This window comes from Xiphias gladius, chromosome 2 (genome assembly GCF_016859285.1).
Source record: "Xiphias gladius isolate SHS-SW01 ecotype Sanya breed wild chromosome 2, ASM1685928v1, whole genome shotgun sequence".
Lineage (NCBI taxonomy): Eukaryota > Metazoa > Chordata > Actinopteri > Istiophoriformes > Xiphiidae > Xiphias > Xiphias gladius.
The window spans coordinates 10,349,434-10,364,660 of NC_053401.1; the positions used below are offsets into that span (position 1 = coordinate 10,349,434).

The 15,227-nt window shown below is 41.1% G+C and overlaps 1 protein-coding gene and 3 non-coding genes across 4 annotated transcripts in view; 2 read left to right on the forward strand and 2 right to left on the reverse strand.

Moving 5' to 3' along the window:
* wnt5b (wingless-type MMTV integration site family, member 5b) overlaps nt 1–15,227 on the forward strand; it is a 79,069-nt gene that overhangs the window by 9,085 nt on the left and 54,757 nt on the right. The gene's annotated exons all lie outside the window — the stretch shown is intronic.
* On the reverse strand, nt 19–91 carry trnak-cuu. The gene has a single exon. It is a non-coding gene; the product is annotated as a tRNA-Lys (tRNA).
* trnak-cuu lies at nt 674–746 on the reverse strand. The gene has a single exon. It is a non-coding gene; the product is annotated as a tRNA-Lys (tRNA).
* On the forward strand, nt 14,924–14,996 carry trnak-cuu. Its single transcript has one exon. It is a non-coding gene; the product is annotated as a tRNA-Lys (tRNA).

The following is a 15,227-nucleotide window of genomic DNA, read 5'->3' on the forward strand; positions in this document are numbered from 1 at the left end:
TCCCCCTAAAAGCACTAACGCCCAACGTGGGGCTCGAACCCACGACCCTGAGATTAAGAGTCTCATGCTCTACCGACTGAGCTAGCCGGGCCATGTCTTTAGAGTGCCAGGCAATTGTAACTCAACTAAAGTGGTTAATGAAGGACCTTTGAATTACTTGTGGATTTTCTGTGAAGATTCTCAGTCATCCAGTCGTGGTTATCAAAAAAGGGTTGAATTAAGGGTTGCAGATACTACAAGACAAGGACAGCAAGGAAAATTGCAGACTAAAGAAACCATCTATGACTCAACAGGAGATCTTTGGTTAATTTGTCACACATCTAGGTCATGCTTTGGAAGAGGCCCAATCTGTAATACAATCTAATACAGCCGGGCTGTATTATAGTTGCACTCCGTCACCCTTTTGGTTCAAAAGCTCCAATGCCCAACATGAGGCTTGACCCACATCCATACCAGGTTTGAAGTGGTCCAGTCTGTTCACTCTTTACTCTTGATTCAGGTCTGTCATCAAGAAAAACTAATGGACTCATTGCCATAGCTACGGGCAGTGGTCAGCCATGTCAGTGACAGCTGATTGGTGTGTGAGAGCCCTTATAATTGTGTATGATGCTAAGGACACTTTTTTTGCTTGGTATTTCCCCACCTGTCTGAATCACACCCCTGAAAATTGTAACGCCCAACGTGGGGCTCGAACCCACGACCCTGAGATTAAGAGTCTCATGCTCTACCGACTGAGCTAGCCGGGCTGTATGAAACTGACTTATGTATCAGTAGTTGGATAGCTCACATGTTGTGTAGCAGTAACTGTGGTTTATTTTGAACTTTAAATATATCATCAAAGTGTAAGTTTGACATGTTTTAGAGTAAACTACTTCCTGCCACATGACCTTAGTTGGCCTGACATGGCTGTGCATTGACGATGTGTCCTGCACCCTCTTGCTATGTTGACCCATTGTAAATCTTTTTCCCCTGTCACTGTCAGCCAGTCAAAACACAGCAATCAGTGAAGCTGTTCAAGTCAGCAGGGTGGACCTCTACACACACTCACACACTGAAACTTGTATACCCACTGACTCACACAGGGTGAGCACGTTCATTGCAGAGGCAAAAACAGGTGATAGCGACTTGTGTGTGTGTGTGTGTGTGTGTGTGTGTGTGTGTGTGTGTGTGTGTGTGTGTGTGTGTGTGTGTGTGTGTGTGTGGGTGTGTGTGTGGGTGTGTGTGTGCGTGATGCGTGTGTGTGTGCATGTCTGTGTGTGTGTAGAGAGAAGGGAGAAGAAAGTAGAACTCCAGACGCAGAGAAAGAAAGAGGGAAGGTAATAAAATAAGAGTGACAGAAAAGTCAGTCAGATGAGAGGAAACGCTGCCTCTTACTGGTCATTGTCTGACACTACAAAATATCAAAGAAAATAAATGGACAGGAGGATCAAAATAAGTAAACTGTATCGTGAATTTTATATAACTTCGTATTTGTGGCCTTGTGGTGTACGATCCCTACTGGTGCCTTTCTGCTTTACAACGCTGTGTGGAAAATATTGTAAATTAAGTCATCTGAAATAAACTGCATGGAATAAAAAAGTCAGAGAGACGGCAACAGAGAAATTTCAACTATTCTTTCACAATCCCTGAGTTTGACTTGTTTGTGAGTCATAAAACACATATAATATATTCTCTCCCTATGATCATGAAACCCTTACAACAATGGGTTTTCAGCAAACACATTAGCAACTGGAAAGTCTCTTGACTCTCTGTGTCTCTGTAGTTTAGGTGCTTTTGAATTCTTGAATTCGTGATTTTTTTTTTCCATCTTTTGTGTCTCTTCTTCCCTCAGTCATCTTCCTTTTTTCATCTGATTTCTCTTTTCTTTTCTATCTTTTCCTCTGCCATGTGTCTGTGTGTGTGTGTGTGTGTGTGTGTGTGTGTGTGTGTGTGTGTGTGTGTGTGTGTGTGTGTGCTGTGTGTGTTTGTGTGTGTGTGTGTGTGTGTGTGTGTGTGTGTGTGTGTGTGTGTGTGTGTTGGAGGAGGCGGTTATAATATAATGAGAATCCCAGTGCCAAGGTGCTCTTTCTAGATAATTACTGAGTGTGTTTTTCTTTAGCCAATCTGCAAACTGAAGCAATACCAAATCTGTCAGCAAGCACACACACACACAAACACACACATGAAAGGGGAGGGGGGAGAGAGAGGATCAAATTAAATATATTCCCACTATCTTTTTTCTGATTGCAAACTAGCCACTCTTCTATCCTCTCTAGCTCTTGTTCTTAACTGTTTTTTCAATCATTTTACCACCAGTCCCGTCTTTGCCTCCTTTTTCCTCTTGGACACTCTTTCTCTTCTCGTTTATCCCTCTTTCTCAATTTGTCTTTTTTCCATTCTCTCCTTTCGTTCTCTTTTCTTTTGTCATTTTCTGGCCTCTGACCATCCTCCTTTCTATTTATCCCACATCTCGAATGCAGTGTGTGTGCAGAAGAAGGATCGACATAGCATTAGTCAGTTGTCTGGAAAAAAAATTACAGAGGTAGATGACAAAATTGATTTACACACAAACACACACAGACATACACACGCACTTTTTGTTCTTCAAAACACATCCATCACTGATTGGCTAAAATGATTTATTAGGAAGTGCACCGACTATAACGGGGGTAGACTGGACTGACAGGACCAGAGCACTGCATTGCGTTAAAACAGAACACTGACTCTTTGCCAGATGTGCTTTTTAGATAACAAGGAGAATATTTCACCTCTGTCTGTCCAGTTTCTTTAGGTTTTATGATGCATAGCTACTTTATACCATCCACTGAATGTTCACAGTGTGCACAGGCTGCAGTTAATTAAAGAAATTGTGGACCGAAACCACTGCACAATCCTAAAATGAAGAAACTGTCTTTCTTATGTTGGGGATAGGATATATGCAATTACACATACTAATCTAAGTGTAACTTAGTACTTGTATTTCTTTGAGATTTTTGATGAAATATTTTACTCAACTCCTTTTGGAAAAGATGACTTTCCTGTTACACTATTGACTAACCCAGACCCCATCCCAAATGCACTTTGAAAATCTTAGTTGCTGCCCTGTTGCCCAGGTGATTGAATGGAAAATGAACTGTGATAAAATCATGAAAACTACCATTATCAAAGCGAAGTAAATGTATATATTTACAGTCAAACATCACCAGCCTAAAAAGTCATGGGAAAAACTCGGCATTTCATTACCATGGTAATGAAGTTACTAGGTTTCGAGCAGTAAACAATATTTGGTCCATATTTCAGGCTATTTGACGTCCCTAAACACTGTAATATACTGAGTTGGTATTTCTTCTGCTGAAGTAATTGACTTTAATTCCAAAATGTTCATATTTTGTTACAAAGCTACAAAAACTTCTGCCGAGCAGTGCTTTGTCTGCTTGCCAACAGTGCCACAAGCGTGTAGTGCTGGAATAAGAAAATAAAAAATGATTGCCTTGGACAAAATCCTGGGTTTGCAGAATGGTCCAATATTGATATTTTATTCTGGATAGCGGGTTGCTGTTGTGGGACAAATCTGAGTTTGTATTATGAAGGAAAATAATGTCACTGCTCTGGATAACATCACTGGACTGGAGAGTAACAGTACTTCTACCAAAGGAGGACAGTCTAGTACTCTCTCTATGCTTCTCTTTAAAAATACCACCATTTATTTTGTCTCAGCAACAGAGAGCATTTAGCAGCACTCTGAGCCACAAACAAGCATCCTTTGATTCAAGCCACTGAATCTCTGTTTGGATTAATGAGGGACAGAACAAAATCTGGGTCTGAGTCAGGGATTGAAAATCTGAACAGTGAATCAACAATGCTCTCAAATCCCCCTGAAACTAGCATCAGACTGCGGTTGTACTGCTCAAAAAGCTTTTATTCTCCGCTAATCTTTGGATACAAAAGAGTTAAAAGCACTTCTGCAGCGCCCTATCTCCTGGATTTCATCCTGATTATTTTAACACATGCAGTAGCATATACAGTATTTCACATCAGCGTCTGCCACTGCTACGCTGCTGCGTCGCCTGTCAAATGTGCATGCTGCATGAATCAAGATCGGATTTGTGTTCTTCCTTATGTTCAGTAAATGTACAGGGATCTGTCTTGCTGGCACTGGTGCAAGGATGTTCTGTATACACACAGCACTGTAATACATGTGTCAGTGACAGCCGGGCCCGATGGACGTCACATTATCATGCTAAAAATATGCATTTACTCTATATGAAGTGGCTTCTTTCTAAACAGTCATTACAGCTCGTATCATTATTATATTATAATCATATTATTGTGTCATTATTATTATTATGCTACCAGGGGACCAAGGGATTATGTGTTTAATTCAAAGACATGAATTGAGGACTTTCTGATTTGGGGCTATATAAATTAAAATATACTTATTCATCTTAGAAATGTAATTGGCAACTCAAATAGTTCTCAAAAGTTGTATTTTCTTTGGTTCAGAGGTGTTGACGTTTTAAAATGTTTCGCTGCAGTAACGGTGGACACAGACAGAGGGCGCTACATCACTGGAACTCACCACTGACATACTGGACATGTGGGAGAAGAGGAGACAGATGGAAAGCAAAGAAGGACAGGGGTGCGAGGTTAGAGGGCGAGATGGAGGGATAGAAATGGGCAGTTGTGAGTAAAACGGAAAGAAAGAGGGAAACTGAAGGAGAGTGAAAGTTGGGAAAAGAGAATGAGGAGATAAATCAGGAGATAGCAGTTAAAGGTGACATTTTAAACACTGGTGTGAATTCTCCCCCACCCTTCCTTTCTCCTGTGAAGACTTTCTTTTTCTTTTGGGTACTTTCAACAGTTAATTTCAGAAGGCGCAGTCATCTTTCTTCCGCCCCTCCTTTATCTCACGCTCCTTCCCCCCTCTCTCTTTCCCCCCACCTGACCACTACCGGTCTCCACCCTCCCCTCTCCCATCATGCATGGTTGGGTCCAGGCCATTTGCTTCCTCTCCAGCAGGCCTGTACCATTAGTGACCAGCAGGGGAATTGCTGTTCTCAGCATGCAGCTGGGTACAGGTGTGCTGATGCTCTCTCTGTCCCTCCGTGTGTGCCTGCTCTCAGCATCGGTCTTAGCATAGTCACACACCACATGCACAGATGCTGTTACTGGTTATGCTTATTACAGGTATAATAATTCAGTAAATTTTAAAGGGTAATTCTGGTTTATTACAATGTGGCTCTTATTTTTTTTAATTTTTGGCCATCAGAAACAATCACAAAATACAATTGCTGAGATCTGGGAACAGAATGGCATCTCTAAAAATAAGTCCAGCAGGACTGCGACCAGTCAGGTGATCATACAGTCAAAAATCCACGTTAGACAAACTATTTTGAAGAGAAAACAATGACAGACTATAAAATTATTACTCAAACTTTCCTTTTTTAACATCTAGCACGAGTTAGCAGACAGAACTCTTGGCTCAAATTTTACCTGCCAGACTTTCTGTAGTTGTGCCAGCCTAGTTTTCCTGTGCAATGAGAGATTATTGCAGACGATTTCAGTTTTACCCCCTAATAAAGTGTTTAACGGTTGCCTGTTTTACAGGCAACCGTTAAACTGTCTAAAAATCTGAGCAATTATTTCTTGCCCCATTGGATTTAGTAGTACTGAGAACTGAAATGATTGGTGATCAGCCGGTCGAAAGAAAATTAATCAGCAACTATTTTGATAATCAATTTATCATCATTCTATGATATTTAACTGAGTATCCCTGGGTTTTGGACTGTTGGTCAGACAAAACAAGACGCTTTAAGATGTTATCCTGGACTCTGGCAACTTGTGATGGGCATTTTTTGCTATTTGATGACAGGGCAAACGATAAATCGATCATTAGAGAAAATTGTCCGTAGATTCATTGATAATGGAAATAATCATCAGTTGCAGCCCTTATAATAACCAAAAGAAAAAATGGCCAAAGCTAATATAAAGTAAATATAAGACCTGAGTTGTAATAAACTGGAATTATCCTTTGGGGAGGTAATAAATTGTGCGCATATGGGTACATATTTTCCTGAGCCTTCTCAGTTTCTCTCTCTCTCTTACACATACACAACCACTAATGCTCTTGTAGCCAGAGTAACACTCAAACCAGCAACGTGTGACTCAACAGAAATCTGTTCTTCTTCATTGTTTCTCTCCCCCCATTTTCTCATCACTGGATACAGACAAACACACACACACACACACACACACACACACACACACACACACACACACACACACACACACACACACACACACACACAGACCCCTCCAGCTCTCCTTCAGCCTTGTCCACCCTCTGTGGGCGCCATGCCGCATGAACTGGGCAAGGAGCCTATACAGAGCCCTGCAGTCACACCAGCACCCTGGAAGCCTGGAAATAAATATTAAAAGAGGGAAGGAGAAAATCAGAGGATGAGGTGTAGGCGGAAAAGAGAGGGAAGGAGAAGGGTTAAAAGGAGAAGACAGTGAGGAGATGGAAGATGAGAAGAAGTGAGGAATTGAGTGGAGAGAGGATGAAGAGATAAGAGGATGCAAGAGCAGGGGCGACATGCAACAGAAGAGAGGATGGGGGGGACAAAAGGAGATTAGAAAAATAGTTAGATCGATAGATAGAGAGATACAGGGAGATGAAGAAGAAAGACACAGAGCAAAATGTGGTGCCAAGAGAGAAAAAGAGAGAGCTGGGCAGACAGCCAGCTCTCCCAGGAGAGAGAGAGGTCAGAGCAACGGACACATCTCTGGAGAGACTGTGTGTGTGTGTGTGTGTGTGTGTGTGTGTGTGTGTGTGTGTGTGTGTGTGTGTGTGTGTGTGTGTGTGTGTGTGTGTGTGTGTGTGTGTGTGTGTGTGTGTGTGGAAGACAGCGGTGAGGGATGGAGGGAGGACGAGAGAAGAATGCAGAGGAGGAGGAAGAGGAGAGCAGTGGAGCGCAGAGAGAAAGAGAGGAGGGCTTGTATAAGATACACACTGAAATGCAACCTTGGCAGTCTATATCTGCGCGTGCATTTTTTCTTTTGTACTGCATGTGTTACATTTAAAGGACTAGGCTGGCGTAATTCTTTTTTTCTTCTAATCAACAAACCCTCTGAAAAGGCCAAACCAGCAGTGGGATAGTATGTCTATCAATACTTTCTGACTTTCCTACCCTGTCCGCAAGCTCATGAATGTTAAAACATGTCTCAATAGTATGTAGTTTGACTTTTTTAAAAAGCTGAGTAATTTCCTAAAAAAGTCAGGCACTATAGGCTTTAGCAAGCATTACTCAGATAGGAGTGAATAGTGCATGCTGGACTATTTTCACACATCTTTGAGTATTTATAGCAGCTGGACTATATATGCTAGCCAGATAATGGGACTCAATTGACATTTTGCTTCACTCCATTCATTCAGCCTCACAGTTTGCTCTCATTAGCTAATTTCCTGTTTGGGAGGGGGTGGGAATTGATGTACCTGTCTCACCACCTTCTTTTTCAGTTGCCACGGAAGCTGTGGTAGCGGTTGTTAGGAGGACGTAATTTGATGTTTTTCACATTGATCAACCTGTACAGCTGTGTTGATCTCAAACACACTTTTTTCCGTATTTATTGTGTGTGTCTGTTTGTGTGTGTAGCTGTGTAGGAAGATGGCATCCTCATTCTGAATCCAACTGACTAAGCTCTGATTGGTCAGTTGTTTCTCTAAGTGGCAGAAACACCTGTCAATGGGTATTGACAATTTGAAAAATATAGAATATCACCAGATCGATCCTGTAAAAGGGCCAAAGAACAACATTCGAGAGAGGTTTTATCCAAAAAATATCAGTTTCACTGTTTGTATAACACTGAGGGCAGTGTGGGTTATACTAGGACATCTGTGTGTGGGCATGTTCAAGCACATTCTGTGTGTGCAAGGGCAGTGCAGGTCATACAGCGCCGTGTGTGTGTCAATAACAGTATCTGGAGGCCACAGGATTACGTGACCTTGCATGCCACATGCGCTGTCTTTCAACTCACATACGCACGCACATACTCAAACCCAAACCCCCATGAAATCTTCTGACTCCCAAAGGTCTTTATGGGGCTCTTGCATTGCCCATGGAGAGCTAGGAGAAGAGGAGGAGGAAGAGGTTTAAGAGGAGAAAGAAGGTGGAAGACAAGAAGAGATGTTGATCTGGGTGAAAAGGACAAGACAAGAGGAGTGAGAGAATAGGAGAGCCTGAAAAAGAAGAGATGGAAAGGAAGGCAAAGAAAAGAGTGGGAAAAGCAACCCTATCCTCTACACAATACATTTATGCTGCTTATTTTGGAGTAATTGGAATTGGTGGAAGTGTATGGAATTGCTGCCTGAATTACAGTCATTGAAAGGGTTTTTTTCCGAGACAGGAATTGTGACATCTTTATTATACTCAAAGGTCATAGAGATGAGATTAGGGGGGATGATTTGGCATACAGAAAACAGGACTTTGACTCCAGAGACTCAGGTTGACATCCTGTGACCCACTTGTTGTCGGGTGTAAGCTACTGAAACACTCGGTTATGGTTAGTAAAAGATTGCGACTTTGGTTAAATATTTTAAAAAGGTCACAGTGTTCCATCATGTCTTTCAAGTCAGTGTTGACTGTTTTAGAACTAAACCAAGACCTCAGTCTTTCTATGATCTTAACCAAGTGGTCTGAGTTGCCTTAACAATAAATGTGGATATTGTGGGGAACAAATGCAATACACTGACAGTGAACATTTCACAGGTTTCTCATTGGCTTTATGTGATCCATCACATGTATTTGCTAATGTAATGCTGGTCACTCTCAATGTTAAATGTTAATTACAGAGTTACTGCATTCCAAATACCTTCAGGACACGGATAAAGTAAAAGCACAAGGTCTGCTTCTTCAATATAAACGGACCCATTTTAATGACCGCTTCAAGAGTTGGACTGCAGAACTCCAGCAGTAATATTTCGACTTCATTCTCTTCCACAATTACAGCATATCACGCCGTCAACCTCAATGAGGAATATATCAAGCTATAAGATATATAATTACCATTAATAACATTATATAACCATCAAATAAAATGATGTAAGTCTCATTTTACAGTAATGCAAATTATTTGTATATAAACGTGGAGTTGAGAGAGGAAAAGTACAGACAGAGCAGGAGGAGGAGGAGGAGGTGAATTTAAGGAAATCGTTGGGTAAAGCTGGGGCCTTAGGGCAGGGGACATTATTTCAGCTGCTCTGTGTGTGTGTGTGTGTGTGTGTGTGTGTGTGTGTGTGTGCGTGTGTGTCTGTGTGTGTGTGTGTGTGTTTCTGTGTGTGGTATAGGGACAGGTGGACATCTTTCTGTTATCTTTGCCTACATCTCTGTTTCCCTTAATCAGCCTTCCGCCCTCTCAATCAATCTTGAGTGGCTTTGCACAGGTTTGTGTGTGTCTATTTTTATTAAAGAATTGAAAAATTATGTTTGCGTGGGTGTTTGTGAACATGTTGTTTTTCATTTTTATCAGTACATCCTATACACTTGTACTGTACGTGTGTGTTTGTGTGTTTTTGCATCTGTTTGGGCGTGTGTGATCTCTGTGAGTCTTTATACTTGTCTGTATTTGTGTGTCTGTGCTTGTGTTTGAGCTTGTATATGTGTGAGCTCATGTTGCTATCACTTGCCGTTTGTGTGTGTGTGTGTGTGTGTGTGTGTGTGTGTGTGTGTGTGTGTGTGTGTGTGTGTGTGTGTGTGTGTGTGTCTGCCATGAGCCCCAGTGAGATCCAGCGAGCATGACGGAGAATGACAGGTTGATTTATGGCAAGGCTATAAGTAGAATGACTACTGCTAGAGAGACTGTGTGTGTGTGTGTGAGGGACAAAAACACGACAGAGAGGGAAGGAAAAAGAGAAGGTGGAAAAAAGATGGTGGGGAGAGAAAGAGGGAGAGAGGAGGATGATGAGAGAAAAGGGGATGCAGAGAAAGCGAGAGCAGAATGACAGAGCTAAAGAGGCAATATGGGACAAGAGGGGAGAAGAGTAATGAGGAAAAGCCGGAAAGACAGAAAGAGAGAAGAAAGGCAAAGAAGGAAAGAGGTCAGAGAGGGACTCATTGGGACTGTGGGAGTGGGATTAAGTTGCCTATTTGCATATTGCTAAAAATGGCAGAAAGAAAAAGGGAAAATATGACCAAATTGCTACTGGCGTGAAAAGATGGCCAGAGGAAAAAGAGGTGCATGCAGAGAGAAAGTTTAGTTCTTGTTTGCGAAGGAGCCTCTGTGAGTTGGTTTAATGATACACAGCACTGGGCACAGCTTGAGTAGTGCAGGCTTCTGTGAGTCTCAATAGGAAAATGACATTATTTCCACAATTACATTCACATTTTTAGACATCTAGCCGATGCTGTTATGCACAATGACATGCACTGAGTGCAGACGAGCTTCAATTCCCAGATCAGTAACAACGTAGAGCAAACAATATCCAAGAGAGCATTCAAAAGTTGTGATGATGCCTATGACTGTTGTTGAAAGATGCTATTTTGTTCCTTTCAATCTATTTCTATAATGTTTTTCATTAAGCATTCTGTAGCAGCAGTTGTCATGTAAGTGAGAGAAGTGGAAGTACATTTTTAATCCAATATTTCAGTATTTATACCATCGCATTCATCTGACACTTTTATCTTGCATTGGCTGATGCTTAAAAACAATGACTTACACCTCTTACTAAACAAGAGTAACATGGAATAAACAGCTTTTTTTTTTTAAAGTTTTGGTATGAAAGGGTAAAGACATGCCTTTACGGTTTAGTTTTTTGAATATCATATTGTACTCGCCATTCTTTATTATTTTGTGATATGACATGCAACAAAGGTCCCCAGCCCAGTATGGACCGGAGATGTGAGAGTGGCCGGGATCCTCCACTGGCAGGTAGTGGCACCGCAGTGGCAGCCTGTGGCACCACGCAACCACGTTCTACGTTTTTGTTTTTCATTCATTTTATTCAATTACTTCCGCCAAGGAAGTTATGATTTTGCCCGTTTTGAAATAAAAACATAAATACATGGAACAATACATGGAATGGAAAAAAATACACTCTTTACTAATCCTCAATGTTATTATTGCAAGAGTGAAAATGTGGTATGTACTTAATTGAATAAACATAACTTTAGTAACATGTTGGCTACTTGAAAAATATAAAATAAAATAAAATACATGTTTTCACATTTTTATTTACAAAGTTGTTTGTTTTTTACTTTTTCATCTTTGTTTTTCACTTTCTCATGACAGCAGCAGTGAGAACTGACACTGACAAAGTTAAGTGGTGTAAGTATTAAAATATTAAGTAAAACAAGACAGTGTTCTCTGGTAGCCTACTGGTTAAGATGCATGTTGTGTAACTTTAACATCTCTGCTTCAAATCTTGCAGTGGCCTTTTGTTGCATGTCACCCCTCATCTCTCTGTCTCTTTACTGCCACTGCGTTGCCCCTACTTGCCGGTGCCAATACTTGCCAGTGCCACTAGGAGGATCCCGGCCTTGCTGGGAGATGTTGCAGTTCATGGCCAGCACCTTAGCACTTAGGCCACCATGTAAGATCTCATTGAATTCACATACCATTTGGTACATAAGTATTTGGACACTTTGTAACTTTGCCTGTGTACACCACCAGAATGGATTTGAAACAAAGCCATCAAGATGTTATTGAAGTGTAGACTTTAAGCTTTAATTCAAGGTATTAAACAAAAATATTGCGTTAGTTTAGGAATTACAGCCATTTTTATACATACTGTATCTTAATAGTAGATATTGGTGTGGACTTTTAGACCACTGAACTTAAATTCTACTCCCCTCAATCTTATCGATAGTAGTTCAACATAGATTTACAGAGCAGGTTATTACATTAAAGGGGCAGTCCACATATTTTCAACGTCAAGATCAGCTTGTCATGTGGATGACTACACAGTGTGGGAAAAGAGTTGTACAATATCTTCTGTAGTTTTGAAAGAGAGCCTTCTAAAGTCGCCCAAAGTAACCCTAATGATGTCATCGGGGCTAATTCAGCCTGGGCTTCGATAGTAACATTTATAAGAAATATAAATGCATTTGTGTGACAAATTGGTGGCGTCAAGTTCAAAGGACGTGTGAAGATCTAATGGAGAGACACTATTGAGTTGCATGATGGGAAAAGTAGAAGCCAGTGTTTTTGGAGCTTGACCCAAAGTAGGTACTATAGGTCAGGATATTTCTGCCTCTGGTGCACCAATTTTGACAATACTTTTTGAATGTCTCTTGCAAATCCCCTACTGAAATACATTACTTAATTTCTGGCATGCTCCAAATAAAGTAAGGACACCATTAAAAAAAAAATAGTCCTCTAAACCATCTAGTCTACTGTGTCATTTTGACTCGCTAGTGTAAACTGTGAAGGCCACTGGAGAGACCACCTTTGATGAACAGGAAGTTCATAACTCAGTTTAATAAATAGCTTTATAATAAATAAATAGGATAATTTGTGGTTTACCAATTATGTGTATGGAACCACAGATGTAGACCTGGGTATTGTGTGAATACTTATGACTAGGGATTAAACCAAAACAGTAGGCTTAGTGCACCACGAGAAACACAAGGTCTGTATGTTTGTGGTTGGTATTTCGGTGAAAACATGATCGGTGTTCTGCTCAGGGACACCTCAGCAGTACAGGATGACCTTTGAAAAACTAACATGTGACTTCTACATATGTGTTTATGTTTTGTATAGAAGCCTCTACTCTGAACATATTGTCAAATCAAGAGGCAATGACATTTGTCTCGATTAAGACAATAACTTGACAAGACAGTGAGCCAACGATAGAGCTTTAAATTTGTTTTATCACTTTAAAACAGTGCTTTATTTTGAAATGTCAAAGATAATGGAATGGATTTTTCCAAGAGCTGTGTGTTCAATCACATAGGAGCTTTTAATTTGAAACAGCAGCTGTTCAGAGCATTTTCTAATGGGCTAAATCAATCTGAACTGTGTGTCTGAAATGTAAGTGTTGTCATGAGATTTGTCCAGTTTTAAAGGTAAACAAGAACAGTCTGAAACACTTCTACTCTTACACACACAGACACACACAGACACACACACAGACACACACACACACACACACCTTTGCCAGAACAATTGCTCCTGTGACAGCCTGGCAACAAAGTGGGCTTTGAAGCACAGGTCAGTAGAGTTTTTTGTGTGTGTGTGTGTGTGTGTGTGTGTGTGTGTGTGTGTGTGTGTGTGTGTGTGTGTGTGTGTGTGTGTGTGTGTGTGTGTGTGTGTGTTTCTAAAATGTCAGTGCAACCAGGAATTTGTATTTTCTCTCTCTTACCACTTCTTTTCGTTGCTTTTCTCATTTTATCTCTCCGTCTTGTTTTTTCATTTCTGTTTTGCATAGGAAACTGTTCTCATCCTGTTCTTTGCCCTCAGGTTAAAAAAGAGAGAGAGAATGTCAAAGAAATCAAGAAAAGCAATAACAAGTGTTTTCAAGAGAGCGAGAGAGCAAGGAAGGAGGAGGAAGGAGTGTGAGAAATATGAGTGAGAGAGGTAGATAAAGAAAGAGAGAAAGAGAGAGAGGGAGAAAGGGAGGGAGCACAGTCTTTGATCTCTCTCCTGGGGAGGTGGAGCTGGTCTTGGCATGCTGCCAGAAAACCCCACAGCACACACACACACACACAGACACCAAACAGACGCACACACATATTAAGGTCTAGCTGGCCTGCTCCAGGGCTTTGTTGATTATTTCTGCTGGGAGGATCAAAGACGTCAAACGCCCCCTCCTCCAATCCTCCATCCATCCATCCTTCACTTATCTGTCTGTTCACCAGTCCATCTGTACAACCATTCATCAGCATGTGTCCATTCATTCTTCCATTAGATAGATAGATAGAAAGATTGTTGTCCAAAGCTGCCAGTTAAAAAAAGTACTTACAGTATCCAATTCCAACAAAAGATGACACAGTTTATAGTTTGTTTTTTGTTTTTTTGTAAAGCCCAGACTGACTTTACGAAAAACTAGTTACATATTTTTGGTTGTCAGGATGGCCGAGCGGTCTAAGATGCCAGAAATCAAGATTTAACTCCTTCCTGAGGAAAGGGACTTCCACTCTCCCGTTGGAGGTGTTTGTTCAAATGCCACTCTTGACTAAGATTTTACCTACAGGTTTCATCCCTGTAATATTGTATGTAAAAAGCTCATAGAATACAGACAGGAGACTATTGAAAAACCAAAATAAAGTGTCTTAGTAAGATACTGGTTCATGCTGGGTCTTAGTAAGATGCTGGGCCACCAACTGCAAATGACTGGGCCTCTTCCCAAGCATGGGATAAATATACTTGATCACATGAAGCAGGAGCTACGTTAGGTAGCCCATACTATTTTTATGATAAACATTTCTCGTGAGCAGCATTTTTTCCGTTTTTATCAAATATGATTTTTTTTAAAGTTTTGAGGCCCGGCTACGTTGGGCGATGGGACTTCTAAGAGTGGGCATGGAAGTCAAAGTCCTTAAACTACTCTACAAGAGTAGACCTCTGAAAGAAGCATACATCTGAGAATATGAATTCTAAAGGGCCTGACGCACCGGTCAACACGTCTAGCCAACCAAACCCGTCAGTTTTGCAATGCTCCCAGCAGTTTGTCCTGATGACATAGCTGAACCAAGAGTAAAAACTGCAACAGACTGGGCCTCTTTCTCAGCATGGCATAAATGTGCTTGATCACATGAAGCAGGAGCTACGTTAAGTAGCCCAGCTGGCTCAGTCAGTAGTCAGTGAAGTCTCTGCGATCCTTTTCTCTTTGGAATTATGGATAATGTCCTGGATAGTCTCCTGATTAAAGCATGCTATTTTTATGATAAACAATTGTTGTGGGCAGCATTTTCCGTTTTTAGCAAGTATGATTTTTCCAAGTTTTGAGGCCTGGCTAGCTCAGTCGGTAGAGCATGAGACTCTTAATCTCAGGGTCGTGGGTTCGAGCCCCATGTTGGGCGAGGAATCTTTTAAGAGTGGGGATGGGATAGAAGTCAAAATCCTTAAACTACTCCACAAGAATATCGTTACTTCAATGTGCTTGATCACATGATGCATGAGCTATGTTAAGCATCCCAGCTAGCTCAGTCAGTAGTCAGTGAAGTCTTTGCGATCGTGGGTTTGAGCCCCACGTTGGGCGATGGAACTTCTAAGATTGGGGATGGAAGTCAAAGTCCTTAAACTACTCTACA